We start from the raw sequence: 18,155 nt of genomic DNA, 5'->3' as shown, positions 1-18,155 counted from the left end.
TGTGTGTTTCTGTCAGTTCCACTTCCTTAACGTGACTTAGGAGGTCGAATCATATCATAGTGGCCTCTAGTCGCATGTTTACCCTGGCTGGCCAGTTGCTTGGGTAGATGTGGGAGGAGTGTGTTACACATGTTGAACAATAGTATGTGTTAGGAATGTCATAGTAATAGTGGTTTACATGCTATCTCTAACCCAAGGTAGATGAGTGAGAAGGGGGTAGGTAATTTACAAAGAGTAGGCATCTCTCTCAGTGGGTTATGACTCGGTAGTTGCTCAATTCTTAATAAAGCCAAGACCAACCCCTTGCATCTCCCTTGTCAGAATAATCAACATGTAGACACATAGTGAAGATGGCTCATAGTTTTCAAAGAAAATGCAAGGGAACCCCCCTACTATTGTAGGGGACTTTGTCAAATACCATAAACCATTGATCCATCCAATTATATCTCCATGTTGAGAATATGCACTAGTCTATACAAAGACGTCTCTTTCTCAAATTAGGTGGTTGGTTAATTATAGGGTTAATGAACAATTGAACAATACTCTCTTTGCTTATATTTAATTTTTTAATCTCTTCCTTGGGAATGCTAGTTGAGTAGTACTTTCTCATCCTAGTACTATATTTAGATACATTAGATAGTTGGCCATAGAGATGAATAATGAAAGTGACAATGGTATCAAGTGGCCAATGAAATACCAGATCACTCTCTTGCATTCCTAAGTTCTCCAATTTGGTTTTTAATTTCATTTATACATTGATTAATTTCATTGTATGGTCTTACCATGGGGGGAGTTAATACTTGGGTTTTCATCAATATTTTGCAATATCTACAATTAAACAATGATAAAAAAAATTCTTCAAAATATGTAAGTTTCTCAAAGTAAAAATTATAACAATGACATTTAAAATCAAATACACCTAGAAATGAGACATTCTCTTGGTGAAATATTGAGTGTCAATGATGCCAATATTTGACCTTGCTTTTCCCTCACCAATTTTAGGCCTAGATGAATGAAGCACACTCATATTGGTGGAGGAAAAATCGCAATAGGTTGGTGAGAAAATGAAGAAAAAGGGATTGTGTTTCTTTTAGTATTTTCTATAATAGATATGCACATGTGCTTCTAATAATAGTGTGTGTGTTTAATGCATGGATGTCATTTTTAATTAAGAAAAAATTAGATGTGCAGTCTTATGGAGTAGCTTGATGGGGACCGGGGCCATTTAAATGAAAATGTTTATACTTTGCTAAAGTTCACACACTTTCCTAAAAATAACAATGAGTGCATATCCTATTGCAATGAAAAAGGGAACCTTCTTTATACACCCACCTTAATATTTTTTCAATTGATATTTTCTTCTTAGATCTAGGGAAATCAATGATTGGTTAGGATTATTTGGGCAAGACCCAGTTCAAACTCTTGGCTAGGTAAAATAGTGTGCAAGCCACACCTAACAGGAAACTCACGATTCAATGTAAGGCCAACGCATCCCAAAAAATGACATGTGACATCCTTATCCTTAGGGGCACCTACCTTCCAACCAAGCCACAAAAGGCCACATGTCCATGATAAGGATTGAATCTAAAAGGGAACGAACTTAATTCCTCCTTGCTACCACCCAACTACTACCTATGGATTTCTTAATAAGTATGTTTTAATTCCTATTTGGAATTAAAGTAAGAGCATACTTAATTCCTAGACAAGGACTTGCAAGTGTGGATCTTGACTACCATCTTTATTAAAATTAGTTCCCATTACTTTGCATGGAGAAGCTTGACATTATACCTTACATTTGTGGTAGTAACGATTGGCACATTTGAAAGATGTCCCCACTAGGAGGTTCATTGGTTAGAGTCTTCAAAGATATAAGTGTAAGCTTAACCGATAATGGAGTTCAATACATTATGATGCTATGACATTGCTAAAAAGAAAATTGAATTAATGAGTAATCTTTGGCTACCTAAATGAAGCATCATTGAAACTTTGGAGAAATTAGCAATGTAATAAAGAAGTGTTGAGATAACTTGAGAAGATTGTTACACCTAAATTTCCCATAACATTAGTGTAACACGTAAAATCTTGAATCATATTAGTTTCGTACCAAATCTCTTTCAACATATAATATGGGCTAATCGCATTATAGATACATTGACCAATATAACCCATAAGAAATAATTGTTGCAATAAACCAAGAAAAAAATAACAAATAAAAATATATACATCCCTAATTATATGTAAACCTAAAAAAAAACATAAAAAATAAATAAGCCTCATATAACTAAAACATTTTTTTTTACCCACTAATATATTTTCTTTAATAATCATTTTAATTTACACTAATAATAATTATAAATTATTTATAAACCATTTACCCATAAAATTCGGATCTATCCGAAAATACAAAAGCATTAACATTATAGAGGTGAGTCTCCACACACATATCATATGATAACGAAATCAAAATAAAGATCCACAATTTCTCCACGCTTTGTCAAACTATGAGAGAGTGCAATCATTTTATTAGTCCTAGGAAACTTCATTAGAGTTTCCGTGTTAATCCTTCACACAAGTTTTATTTGTGCATCCATAGCTGCCCTACCCGCAAGTGTCGTGATCGGACGATGTTAAAGGACGAAGAATTCGTGAAATTGAAATTGGAATGTGCATAAATTTATTCAGTCAAAATTCAAATTAGTGGTGGTTGGTATGTGTCTAAAATTTATTCAGTGAAAATTCAAACTAGTGGTTGTTGGTATGTGCCTGAATTTGCGGACATTTTTTAATGTGGATTATTGTATATTATGTGATATATGAGATTAGGGAACTTGAGGGATCGAAGTAAATAATAATGTTATAAGACAGAGATGTCATAACATGAAATTCTTACTATTCAAAGGAGTCAAGGTAAATAATAGTGTCACTGGACAAAAATGTCATAAGATGAGATTAGAACGGGAGTATTATAAGATGAGAGTTGATATTGATTTTTTATTTAGAAAATATTTTATTTTTATTTTAAGACACTTACATATCGCCTTCACACTCATAGATCCATCTTAAGTCTGGATCTAACATGATCCGAAAGGGATCAAATTTTTTCACGTGCAAACTTCTTTAGAGTGCAAAATACAATATTTAATTTTATATTATTTAAATTGCATTTTTGAATGCTATATAAAATATATATATATATATATGACCAAATAAATATTTTAACCATAAAAAATTTATTTTTTATCATACATACATAATTTTTTTATATAATATATAATATATACATAATTGACATTAAAAAATTGTACCTAACATATACAAAAGACATTTTATCAACCTAAATTAGTCTTAAATAGTTTATTTAAATCTCCTATTGAAATATTTTTCATCATATATACATAATTTGTTTTAAATGATATATAATATATACTTAATTGACATTAAAATATTTTACATAACATATACAACGAGATATTTTATCAGCTTAAATTAGTCTTAAATAGTTTATTTAAATTTCCTATTGAAATAATTTTTAGAAGTATAAAGTTTAAACATCTCACGCACATTTTTTTTAGTTCTAATTATTTTACAGTATATTCATTTTTGTTTTAATATAACCATAATATTTTTTTATTTAGAACACATGTCAACTCAACTCACGAGGAATAGATAAACAAATTTACACGTCCCCTCGTACTGGATTGTAGAATAAACTTTTAAGCACAATAAAATTCTAATGTAAAGAGAAAGACAACCTACCCTCCCACTTGGGTAGGAAGATTATTCAACTGATTTAATATTATTTTATGACATTTTTGAGGGATACTCGCCATTAAAAATTGAGAAACTGGAATACGTATGAAGTGCAATTTGAAGGGTTAAAAAAAAAAAAAAAAAAAATCGACATTTTTCCCGAATAAAAAGATTTCTTAAATTATTTTTTAAAATTTGCGAAAGTGAATGCGTATGAATTGAAATTTGAAGCGTCAAACAATCAAAAGTTCTTTGCTATTTCGGGATAAAAGAATTCCTCAATTTCTTTCGTATTCCTGAATCCCTTTTTTCTCCTTAAATTTTTCCGAATTCCTCTTCAGAATTTGCAAGTATGAATGCATATAAACTGAAATTTGAAGGGTCAAACGACCAAAATTTCTACAGTACCTGCAGAAAAAAGAATTCCACAAAGAAACGGGCGGTTTTTGTTCCTGGAATAACCAAATACGTACCTTTCCTCTATGTAGTTGCACACTTTTCTCCTTCTGTACGCCCAGTTTTGAAGGCAGAGCAATAATTTTATCCTAAGGGGCACCTACCTTCCAACCAAGCCACAAAAGGCCACATGTCCATGATAAGGATTGAATCTAAAAGGGAATGAACTTAATTCCTCCTTGCTACCACCCAACTACTACCTATGGATTTTTTAATAAGTATATTTTAATTCTTATCTGGAAGTAAAGTAAGAGCATACTTAATTCCTAGATAAGAACTTGTAAGTGTGGATCTTGACTACCATTTTTATTAAAATTAGTTCCACATTATATCTTACATTTGTGGTAGTAACAATTGGCACATTTGAAAGATGTCCCTACTAGGAGGTTCATCGGTTAGAGTCTTCAATGATATATGTGTAAGATTAACCGATAATGGAGTTCAATACATTATGATGCTATGACATTGCTAAAAAGAAAATTGAATTAATGAGTAATCTTTGGCTACCTAAAGGAAGCATCATTGAAACTTTGGAGAAATTAGCAATGTAATAAAGAAGTGTTGAGATAACTTGAGATTGTTGCACCTAAATTTCCCATAATATAAGTGTAGCAAATAGAATCTTGAATCATATTGGTTTTATACCAAATCTCTCTCAACATATAATATGGGCTAGTCACATTAAAGGTGCATAGACCAACATGACCCATAAAAAGTAGTTGTTGCGATAAACCAAGAACAAAAAAAAACAAGGGGAGTTGCAAGCAACAAGTCCCTGCCGTGCTTAGTAAGAAAACCTAGGCCAAGAGATTTCAAGAGATAGGAACAAGTCCAGTGAACTTAGACAGCCGTTGCCATTCAAATCCCCCACCGGTGGAGGAAAGGCAGTTTTGTTATGGTGCATGGCAGATCGATCAACAGGACGCTTTTGTTGATTACCTGACCTCGAACTAGAAACTAGTACTAACTCTTACACAATTAGTACTAGAGATTTGTATTATGCGACTGTTAATATATTTATTAGGAATTCTGTCATAAAATGCAACTTCAATAAGCCAGCTTCAAGCACCCATCACTTATCTGTTTCTTAGTAAAAGAAGGATGCAGCTTCTCCAAATGCCCATTATTGCATGATCACACTGATGAAAGGAATGCACAAGACCATGGGAAATTTAAGAAGTACCCCTGTAGTCCATGCTTCAGGTAGGTAGGCATAAATGGTACACCAGAGAACTGATGACTATATTGGGGCAAAGAATTTGTGTTTACATAAAGCGTAATCGATGCTTAATGCTAGCATATTATCAATTCAAGACACTAGTAACATGAAAACTGCCTTGAAGCTTACATTTAACCTTGAAAATAAGCATTTCTTATGACAGATGGCAACATGTGAAGAATACAAGACAAGCGCTTCAGGTAGGTAGGCATCAATGGTACACCAGAGAACTGATGACTATATTGGGGCAAAGAATTTGTGTTTACATAAAGCGTAATCGATGCTTAATGCTAGCATATTATCAATTCAAGACACTAGTAACATGAAAACTGCCTTGAAGCTTACATTTAACCTTGAAAATAAGCATTTCTTATGACAGACGGTAACATGTGAAGAATACAAGACAAGCACGAATGCTAACAATTAGGACATTAGACCGGCATCCCAGCAGAAACGATAGAAGCATAAAAAATGCGAGTTGCACCACCATGGCAGATCCAAATGCATATTGGAGGCATCCGTCGTAGACCTGTAACAGAGAAGGAAGCGGGAAATTAAGACAATGCGTAAAATAATGCAAAAATAGGTCTTCGTTCGAGATGTTATTGTTTTTTCAGTTTCTTTTTTCTTTGTGTTTCGACTTTTACGATGTCAATAATCAGAAGAGCCATGAGAACAAGTGCTAAGAGAAACAATGCCGCGAGTTAAGTAAGTTGGCTTATGCTAATGGATTCCATGTTATGTGAAGCAGGGAGATGTATGTCAATATCTAGGTGCAGAAACATGTGCAGAAGTAAGTACATATGCGGATTGATTTGGAATGGAGCTGAAATACTTGAAAATCAGATTGGAGGGGATATAATCCAATATGAGGAGCATTTATTGGAGCAGGCCAGTATTTAATGGTCGGCATAAAGCAGAAAGCTTACGTTAAGTGAGCAATCGGTGCAATTAAGTGATCGATTTGACATGGGGGCAAATGGCATATGAAATGATGTATGTGACGGCAGAAGTAAATGCAAAATTAGGTGATGTATCTGACATCAGGGGCAGATCTCAAATGAAATCTTGGTGGTAGGTTGGGGCCAAGCTATTCTAATAAATAATTGGCTAAAGAGGACAAGTAATGAGTGTCACACTACGTAATACGACTCTAATGCAGATGACTGGACTACTTACTTATGCAGGTAGCTCTCTTACACTCTTTCTTGTTTACTATTTTGACATTTATCATTGACTGTTGTCTGAGTTTCAGAAAAAGTTGACAGAGTCTACATTGGATCTGTGGTGAGCCTATCTTCATAAAAGTTTATTGAATTATTTCAACGATGATAGAAATTCAATTCAATTCAATTTATTGTGTGATATGAGGATACCCTGATAAAAGAACATATTGATACTATGTTCATATGTTTGCAGGAAGGAGTCTCTACTTACAGGTCTTATCCAGCGGGACTAAAGGACATAATAAACTATACAAAACACCGATATAGCAACCCCCCTATATACGTTACCGAAACTGGTACTTGAGCCTTGACATTTATTGAAGAAGAAGAAATATTTCTATATGTTTTCTGAAAAGTACCCTTGTTACACTTGCATCTGTTCGTTTTGATTCCTGTGGCTGAAACCATAAGGCATATGTAAACAAACCATTTGCTTGAATGACTTAGTAACTAAGCTTAACCTATGTAATCAGCTAAGCTTATGTACTTTATATCGATGCCTATTACAGTAAGTGTGTTTAGTCATTTACACCTGTTTAAGGCACCGATCTACCTTTATATGCACCACTTTCACAGGCAACAGTTTGGGCACACACTTGATTTTACCTCTTTGGGCTTATGTTTTATACCACAAGTTGAGGCCCATGTTAATGAAAATGTTGAGTCTGATCTTTCAACAGGTTGGTAAAACTTCTGCTTGCCTATAATAATGGTTAAACAATTTAATGGCATGTCTCCTTCACCCCCCGCTTAGACAGGAAGAATTTAAGTGGTTTTCAAGCAGTTGTTACAACAGGCAGCAAAGCTTAAACAAGCAGTATCTTCATAAGTCTTAAATGACACTATTTACTGGCTTCTTTCAAACTCCAATTTCCTCATTGGAATTAGAACAACTTTCCATCAATTACCAACTCACTGTCTTCTGTAGGGTTCCGGCCCAACCATTGCTGTGAGTCTTATAGCTTTTTGGAAAAAGACGAAAGTCTGCCATGTCTTAAATGACACTATTTACTGGCTTCTTTCAAACTCCAATTTCCTCATTGGAATTAGAACAACTTTCCATCAATTACCAACTCACTGTCTTCTGTAGGGTTCCGACCCAACCATTGCTGTGAGTCTTATAGCTTTTACCTCTTAGGCAGGCAACAGTTTGGGCACACACTTGATTTTACCTCTTTGGGCTTATGTTTTATACCACAAGTTGAGGCCCATGTTAATGAAAATGTTGAGTCTGATCTTTCAACAGGTTGGTAAAACTTCTGCTTGCCTATAATAATGGTTAAACAATTTAATGGCATGTCTCCTTCAGCCCCCGCTTAGACAGGAAGAATTTAAGTGGTTTTCAAGCAGTTGTTACAACAGGCAGCAAAGCTTAAACAAGCAATATCTTCATAAGTCTTAAATGACACTATTTACTGGCTTCTTTCAAACTCCAATTTCCTCATTGGAATTAGAACAACTTTCCATCAATTACCAACTCACTGTCTTCTGTAGGGTTCCCGCCCAACCATTGCTGTGAGTCTTATAGCTTTTTGGAAAAAGACGAAAGTCTGCCATGTCTTAAATGACACTATTTACTGGCTTCTTTCAAACTCCAATTTCCTCATTGGAATTAGAACAACTTTCCATCAATTACCAACTCACTGTCTTCTGTAGGGTTCCGGCCCAACCATTGCTGTGAGTCTTATAGCTTTTACCTCTTAGACAGGCAACAGTTTGGGCACACACTTGATTTTACCTCTTTGGGCTTATGTTGTTAATGAAAATGTTGAGTCTGATCTTTCAACAGGTTGGTAAAACTTCTGCTTGCCTATAATAATGGTTAAACAATTTAATGGCATGTCTCCTTCACCCCGAAAGTCTGCCATGTCTTAAATGACACTATTTACTGGCTTCTTTCAAACTCCAATTTCCTCATTGGAATTAGAACAACTTTCCATCAATTACCAACTCACTGTCTTATGTAGGGTTCTGGCCCAACCATTGCTGTGAGTCTTATAGCTTTTACCTCTTAGACAGGCAACAGTTTGGGCACACACTTGATTTTACCTCTTTGGGCTTATGTTTTATACCACAAGTTGAGGCCCATGTTAATGAAAATGTTGAGTCTGATATTTCAACAGGTTGGTAAAACTTCTGCTTGCCTATTTGAGTTTGAAGAAAAATCCTATATGACTCTTTGATTCTGACAGAGGAGGATCTGATGTAACTACATCTTGTAATAACCCTGGACAGTGTTATGACCTTCTAAGCTTAAGTCTGAATCTCTTTTACTAATGATTTGAATTGGCCATGATAAATGGCTGGAACTCTTCCCGAGTTCTAGCTTTTGAGTTTGAAGAAAAATCCTGGCTAAAGGATCTTATATGACTCTTTGATTCTGACAGAGGAGGATCTGATGTAACTACATCTTGTAATAACCCTGGACAGTGTTATGACCTTCTAAGCTTAAGTCTGAAACTCTTTTACTAATGATTTGAATCGGCCATGATAAAAAAAACTTGTTTGAAACCTCTTGTATGTACATATATCATTAGTTTTTCTTGCTTTTTTTTCTAATAATGGGGGGGCACCCATGCTTACGGCCCTGCACATTTGCATTTATGTACAATTGTGCCTTTGTCAGACTTGTATGACAAAATTGACTAGTGCACATACTACTACAGGAGTAGTTTCCAAAGCTTCATCTAACATAGAAAGCAAGTTTCCTTGTAGAGTCTCACAACAAGTGCTGCAAGATGATTCATATTGAGCCTCTGTTGCAGTGACCGTGGACTTTGAGGGTTCATCTTGTTTGCCTCTTGACTGCAACTCTTCCCAAGTGCTAGCTTTTGAGTTTGAAGAAAAATCCTGACTAAAGGATCTTATATGACTATTGGCCATGATAAAAAAACTTGTTTGAAACCTCCTGTATCTACATTAGTGCTCCATCTCAAAATCAAGTATCAAGATATATGTGTAGTGATTCCAGTTCTGATATATGATATGTATGGCAATTTGTTTTCTTAAGTAAATCAGAGTAATGCCCACCACCCATGGCAAGTTGTTTAGTCTCTTCAAGTCCAAACAGAGAATTCATTTTGTGAGAAATTGCACTGAATATCTTTTTGTTCTTGATGAGGCCAAGAACAGCAACCTTGGTCTTCAATGCGTGGGCTGCTTTACCACCTCACTTCCCTCACCACCCATGGCAAGTTGTTTAGTCTCTTCTGAGCCCGCTGTTTCAGAAAATCTAGACATTTCTGTACAGGCTGTGGAGCCCCAACCTGTGCTTAGCTTGTTCTGGTTCTATATTAGCCCTGCCTGAAACACATTTTGAACCAGCAACAGCGAAAGCCAAGCAGCCAACAAAAGAACTAGGAGGTGCTCAGGTATGTATCGATCTTACCCATGTTCGTTAGCTTGACTTGTTCTGAATTTCGTTAGGTTAGCTTGCTCTGCTCTGGTTCTGTAAGCTTAGCTTGTTCTGGTTCTATATTAGCCCTGCCTGAAATACATTTTGAACCAGCAACAGCGAAAGCCAAGCAGCCAACAAAAGAACTAGCAGATGCCAATGAAGGAGCTGGAGCTTGGAAGGAGCTGGCTCTGGCTCCCCGTGCAGAGCCATTCACGCAGATGGCAGCATAGGCGACAGATGAAGCAGTAGAAGCATAGCAAGAACAAAGCTGGGTACAAAGGCGGCAAGAACATAGGCGGTGGTTCATGACACCTCCCGCCATGCACGGACACCTGCAGCACCTGCTACACAACACCCGTTAACATCAAACCTTAGCATACCCTGCAAACAAATTAATGCTAACATTAACATGAGACCGTTGACGGTCAGCGATAATGAACAGGGCGTAAAACGCAATTTAGGCTATGCTCCAGCCTCTTCCGCCTCGGGAAGAGGCCAAATAAGATGGCAAAGCCTCAGCCCCAAATAAAACTTTGGTTATCTCGGCACATCCCCGCACAACACGTTTGAAAACTTTATAATAAACGCCGAATAACACCACACTAAAACTGCAAACTAATGCTAACTCAAAGCTATCCGATTACTATAGTCCCTGCCCATTGCCAGATGGCAGGGACTAATAACAAATATAAATATATATATATTCCCCTAATTATAGGTTTATTATATATAAACCTAGGAAAAAAAGCTATAAAAAAAAATATGCCTCATATAACTAAAACATTTTTCTCTTTTACCCAATAATATATTTTCTTTAATAATCATTTTAATTTACAATAATAATAATTATAAATTATTTATAAACAATTTACCCTTCGGACCTATCCGAAAATACAAAAACATTAACCTTATTAAGGTAAGTCTCCACACATAGAATATCATATGATAACTAAATCAAAATAAGGACCCATAATGCCTCCACGTTTGGTCAAACTACAAGAGAAAGTGCAATCATTTTATTAGTCCTAGGAAACTTCATTAGAGTTTCAGTGTTAATCCTTGTGACAGTTTTATTTGTACATCCATAGCTGCCCTTCCCGCAAGTGTCGTGATCGGACGATGTTAAAGGACGAAAGTATTCGTGAAATTGAAATTGAAATTGAAATTAGGATGTGATTAGAATTATTCAGTAAAAATTCAAACTAGTGGTTGTTGGGATGTGCCGGAATTTGCGAACATTTTTTTAATGTGGATTACTGCATCAATTTTAGCTTATGTGATATATGAGATTATGGAATTTTAAGAATCAAAGTAAATAATAATGTTATAAAATAAAGATGTCATAATATGAGGTTTTAATAATGTTATAAAATAAAGATGTCATAATATGAGGTTTTTACTATTTAGACTAGTCTAAGTTAAATAATATAATAGTGTTACTGGACATAAATGTCATAACATGACATTCAATAGGAGCGTTTTTACTATTTAGACTAGTCTAAGTTAAATAATATAATAGTGTTACTAGACATAAATGTCATAACATGACATTCAATAGGAGCGTTGCGAGTAGAGATATCATAACATGAGATTTGAGATTAGAACAGGAGTATTATAAGATGAAATTGAATTTTGAGAAAAAGACAAAATATCATCCTTACTCCACAACTTACACTGAAAGATATATGAAGTTTTAAATGTGTTAAAATATTTTTGAAAAATATAAGATTTAAATTTATGTACATATTTTTTTTACTCCTAATTACTTTACATGAAATTATAGGTTATATAGACAACTAATTATTATAGTCAATAGAGAATATTTTATTTTTATTTTAAAACACTTACATATGGCCTTCACACTCGGTTGTACCAGAGTAGATCCATCTTAAATTTGGATCTAACATGAGTGGAAAGGGATCAACTTTCTTCACGTGCAAACTTCTTTAGAGTGCAAAATACAATATTTAATTTTTCATTGTTTAAATTACATTTTTGAATGCTATACAGAGTATATATATGACCAAATAAATATTTTAACCATAAAAACTTATTTTGTGTCATGTATACATAATTTTTTTAAATGATATATAATATATACATAATTGACATTAAAATATTTTACATAACATATACAAAAGACATTTTATCAACCTAAATTTGTTTTAAATAGTTTATTTAAATCTCCTATTGAAATATGTTTTTATCATATATATACATAAAAAAAAAAAATGATATATAATATATACATAATTGACATTACAATATTTTACATAACATATGCAAAGAGACATTTTATCAGTGTAAATTAGCCTTAAATAGTTTATTTAAATTTCCTATTGAAATATTATTGAAAAGTATAAAGTTTAAACATCTCACGTACATATTTTTTTAGTTCTAATTATTTTACAGTATATTCATTTTTGTTTTATTATAACCATATTATTTTTCTATTTAAAACACATGTCAACTCAATAGACGGATAGACAAATTTACACATCCCCTTATACTAGATTGTAAAATAAACTTCCAAGCTCAATAAAATTCGAATATGAAAAAAAAACCAACTTACATAAGAAGATTATTCGGAAAAAGCCAACCTACATATGAAGATTATTCGACTGATTTAATATTATTTTATGACATTTTTTAGGGACACTTGCCATTAAAAATTGAGAAACTGGAATACGTATCAAGTGGAATTTGAAGGGTCAAAAAAAAAAAATTTCGACCCTTTTTTCCAAATAAAAAGATTTCTTAAATTATTTTTTAAAATTTGCTAAAGTGAATGCATATGAACTGAAATTTGGAGCGTCAAACAATCTTCGATATTTCCGGATAAAAGAATTCCACAATTTCTTTCGTATTCCTGAATCCCTTTTTTCTCCTTAAATTTTTCCGAACTCCTCTTCAGAATTTGCAAGTATGAATGCATGTAAACTGAAATTTGAAGGGTCAAACGACCAAAATTTGTACAGTACTTGGAGAAAAAAGAATTCCACTTCTGTACGCCCAGTCTTGAAGGCAGAGCAATAATTCTGCTGTATACTTTTCTGGCAGCAATGCACGTTCCTAACCGGTTCGAGTACACCTGCCTAGGATTTTCTTTGTAAGCGCACTGAAGCTTCTCGTAGCCTGTGTTCAATCCGTCCTTTAAGAGCCTGTCTTTCCTGTGTTTCCTCAAAACTCAATATTCTTATCTCCGGATTGACGCCAAGCGTCAGAAGTGGTAAGGCTCTGAGCATTACAGTGCTCATTTGGGGCTTTTCCAGTGATTTGTGGTCAGAATTTTGCATTGGGGACCGAGCAGAAAAATCCAGCCATGTCAGCCAAGGGATGTGTGACTCGCAACGATTGCGGCCGCCATGGCCACTGGTGGGAAGAGATGCCCTACAGAAGATTCCTGCAGGCTCTGTTGGCGTTGCTCTTCATCGTGCTGTTCGTGATCCTCGTCATCTTCTTAGCGCTGCATCCGCACAAGCCACGGTTCTACCTGCAGAACGCTACGGTCAGCGTGCTGAATGTGAGCGACGGATTGCTCACTTCCAGCCTGCAGTTCACCGTGGTGTCGCGCAACCCGAATGACAGGATCGGTGTCATCTACGACAGCCTGAGCACCTACGCCTCGTATCTGGATCAGCAGATCACGGCCGAGTTCCCGTTGCCCCCTTTCTACCAGGACCCCAAGGATATCAGCGTCTTGGCTCCCATTTTATCTGGGAATTCCGTTCCCTTGGCTCCCGTCGTCTCTGAGCAGCTGAATTACGAGCGCCTGAAAGGGTCGTTGAGCTTGAGTCTGAGAATGAACGGAAGGGTCCGCTGGAAGGTGGGCAGCTGGAGATCCGGGCATTATCATTTGTATGTCAATTGCGAAGCCATCGTGTGGCTGAGCAATAACGGCATTGGAGGCCAAGTTCCTCTGCAACCCATCACCCCATGCCATGTGCAGGTCTAGGTTTCAGTTAGGAGATTTTGTAATCTATCAGAGTTCCATGGTAATTTAATTCCCTGGTATTTAGTCACTGCTTCTGGTTTTATTTGAATAATTCCTTCCCCATTCGACTGCCCTGTTGTTTGTGTGAGGCTCTGGATCTGGTGCGCGGGAATGTTCTGACACTGACACTGAGCCCCTGAAATCGGTAAATAAATTCATAAATCCGAGTATTTTAGTCCCACATTGCGATGGGAGGGACCTTTGTTTGTATAAGTTTTCCTCTAAGACATGCCCTTATGTTAGGGATGGCATTTTTAATAATAGCGTTTATTATTGTGGGCAAGTTATGCCATGGAGGGACCTTTGTTTGTATAAGTTTTCCTCTAAGACATGCCCTTATGTTAAGGATGGCATTTTTAATAATAGCGTTTATTATTGTGGGCAAGTTATGCTATGGATTCATAATTGATATATAAATATGTGGGGTAGTATATAAAAAATAGCGTTTATTATTGTGGGCAAGTTATGCTATGGATTCATAATTGATATATAAATATGTGGGGTAGTATATGTTTATCGCTAGATTATATATTTGTTTATATTGTTTATTTTGCGTGTTTATGGATCTATAGGTAAGTAAATATAAAATATAAATTGATAGCATAACAAATAAAGCTAGTTTGTGCCGTGTTCATGATATGAATGTTATTTTACTCATCATTATTTATAGATCAATAGCATAGCAAATAATATTATTTTACTATTCATGATTTAAATTGCTATTATGTGAATGTTGTTTCACTAATCATGATTTAAATTGCTATTAATGTGGTTGTTGAATTTTATTATAAATTAAGGATAGTTATTAATGGATAGAGGTAATGTAGTTGATTCAACTTTATAATAATCCAAAGACAGTTATAATTAAATGTTATTAATGGTTAGAGGTAATGTAGTTGAATTTGACGTTCCGTATAGAGAATGTTGCATTACAAAACATTAAAAATATTGTTACTTCTAAGTTCAAAAAAAAATGTGGTGTGAGAAAGAAAAGTTATTAATGGGTAGAGATATATGGAATTTGACGTTGCATATAGAGAATGTTGCATTACAAAACATTAATAACATTAAAAATATTGTTACTTCTAAGTTCAAAGAAAAAATGTGGTGTGAGAAAGATTTAGCAGCTAAAAGAAAATTAAGATATTACCTAGCTCAAAGAAGAAAATTAATATAGCTAAGATTAGAACAAACTCTCATGAACTCCATAGTGAAACGGGTTGTTGGGCAGTTCCCAAAACACCATGGATGGAAAGGATATGCCATCTTTGTGACAATATGAACATCGAAGATGAAATCACTTCCTCTTAGAATACCTAGAGTACAACCACATTAGATCTCAATTTCATAATCTTTGAGCATAGGAATAAAATCTTAAATCAAACTAAATAATTCGTTTCTTTAGGTGGATAGACCAAAATTTAACCTTAATAAACATTAACCATCATCATTATAAAATTTTAAATTTTATAAAGTAAAAATATAAATAAATAAATAAATAACATTTAAATATTAAATTTTCTGGTTATAAATTTTGATTAAACATTTAGACACATACCAAGTTCGTCACTATTCTTGGCTGACCGGTTGCAAATGAGATTCTTATAAATACCAAGAAGAATAAGGAGAATATAGATACAAACGATGATCATCAAACAAAATAAATTTGAAATTCCCATACTTTTATTATAGAAGGTAATTTAACATTTTATTTTTACTACTGAAATTTTAACTTTATATACGTAAAAAGGACAATACTGCTTTATAATCTTTATTGAATATATATATAATTATAATTTCATGCTAAATTTGTTTTATATAAATATTTAATTTAGTTTATTTTATTATATAAATAGATTTGTCATGACTTTATATATGTAAAAAGGTATAATATTGTTGTATGATACATTATATATATTTCATGTTAAATTTGTTTTATATAAATATTTAATCTATTTTATTTTATTGTATAAATAGTTTGTGTTAAAATTATATTTACAATTTCATATGGGATAGAAATTTATTTTTTAATTTAAAAAGGAATAAATATAAATTAATAATATAGTTTTTTTAAATTAAATTTTTTATTGTTTTAAAATAGCATCTTTTTTTAGTAGTGTTAATAACAGTCCATCCTAAAAGAAATTGATTTGCATTTCAAGTTGTTTTCGGTTAGATATACAAAATTTCTACCAGTTACTGCTAGCTACGCAAATGCATAAAGAAACTGTTCTACTAGAAGTAAAAAACATTAGCCAAGAGGCTAAGAGAAGCATCAATTATCTAAGGAAGTGACTAGGGTCGAATCTTCGGCGTTATGCCTGCTGGAGCTGTGGGTTTGATGTCATATTAAAGATGACCCTCTATGTGGGTCAAGCGAGGATCTAAGCTAATAAGACAAGAGCGTTGGTGGTGTAGTGATTGGGGTCGAATATTGGGCATTATGCCTCCTAGAGTTGGGGGTTTGATTCCATATTAAAGGCGACCCTCTATGTGGGTCAAGCAAGCATCTAAGCTAATAAGACAAGAGCGTCGGTGGCATTGGACTTATTAAGACTTGTTAAGACAAGCTATAATATCATTGCAATCCTCGTGTTTTTCCTTAAGGACATGTTGACACAAGCGTTGGCACACCTAAGTCAACAAAGGAGGAGTAGCCCAGACCCGAGGCTCTTTAATAGCCCAAGCTATTTAGTATAGGTATACTCGACACAATCAACAACTCCATTAGCTCAGGATCCTTTCTTCCTAAGAAGGATTGAATGCAAAAAAGTAATCCTAATCCTAATCCTAATCTAAACTATAATTGTATTACACTAGTCTAAATTATTTATATTTTAAGTTATATTTCAACTAAGCTACATTTAAGTTAGATTTAAACAAATCAAATGAAACAACCTAAATATGATATGAGTGTGGTAATGAGAGGCTTAACACTTCACTGTTAATACACTAGAGCATATTATAGAAGCTTAATTTATATATTTGGTTTATAAATTAGAATTAAAGAAAATGATTAAGTCACTATTGTTACAGGTCGAAGTATGATACAACATGTACAATATTATGGTACAGTAGATCAATCAAGCTAAAACGTAATGCAACTAGTTCAAGGGAAGAATGACAATAACTTAAACAAAATGCAAAATGTATTAAGGATGGAAGTTAAATTCTATTCCTAAATGATTGATAATTATTCCTTAATGTAAATGACAACAGAACAAGAGACTATAAAAATACAGTTAACTTATCCCTCAAAATAAAAGCATATTCAACTTTGTTCACTTTTCAGATTTTTTACATTAAGAAACAATGAAATTATTACCTAATCTAATACTTGTAATTTTCGCTTAGCCAAGACTAAGCAAAAGAGGAACAACAGTAAACAATATCTTTTAAAGTTACTATATTCTCATCGTTGATCAATGAATACAATAAATCAATCATCAAATACACTAAAGATAAAAAAGTAAGATTACCATCTATTATAACAACATTGTGACAAATTTATAAATAAACACTTACATTTCAATTAACTTAATAATCCAAAAATAATTCAAGTAAACCAATGTCATAAATTCATTGTTCCTTCTCAGAACACAATTTACTAAAGAAGAAGAATTGATGAGTTTAAAGTCATCACAAATTTAAACTAATGTTGTAACTGACAAAGAAATGCAATTAAACCAATTTCTCATTAGAGAATTAAATCATCCAACAAACAACACTTAAACTTGGTAAATCAAACTATTTAATAGCTCATAGTAACATGTTTACGGAAGGTAATAATTCAAGAAGCAGATTGAATCAAACCAAGTCTATCTATTTGCATTAATTTTCATCTGCGGTCACAATTGAACAACATTTCTTTGTTCCAAAAACTCCTCGCTCATACTAGAGATCTCTCTCCCACAGTCACAAAATGAGGGGTTTATATAACTATTATCCTATCTAATGTGTACATAACAAACAGAGAATATAAAATCCATTTTCCTACAAAAATAATCATAATTATTTGTTTAGGCCTCTCAGCGATCTCAAGAGATAACGAAGAATTAGCAGAATAACTAATAAGAAATCCTTAACTAACAACCTCAAGAGGTAACTCAAAGG

At 33.8% G+C, this 18,155-nt stretch overlaps 1 pseudogene across 1 annotated transcript; it reads left to right on the top strand.

Annotated features, from left to right (window-relative positions):
- The first annotated feature begins 13,214 nt into the window (after positions 1-13,214).
- LOC149218922 (NDR1/HIN1-like protein 12 pseudogene) lies at positions 13,215-14,329 on the top strand (annotated as a pseudogene). The gene has a single exon (XR_016248667.1). The product of XR_016248667.1 is annotated as an NDR1/HIN1-like protein 12 pseudogene (transcript).
- The last annotated feature ends 3,826 nt before the right edge of the window (positions 14,330-18,155 follow it).

The sequence above is a fragment of the Pinus tabuliformis genome, chromosome Q, assembly GCF_031772625.1.
Source record: "Pinus tabuliformis cultivar Carrire ecotype Pingquan chromosome Q, CPIR1, whole genome shotgun sequence".
In the NCBI taxonomy this organism is placed as follows: Eukaryota; Viridiplantae; Streptophyta; class Pinopsida; order Pinales; family Pinaceae; genus Pinus; species Pinus tabuliformis.
Note: the sequence above shows the minus strand (reverse complement) of the source record. Positions and strands in the feature narration are given on the sequence as shown.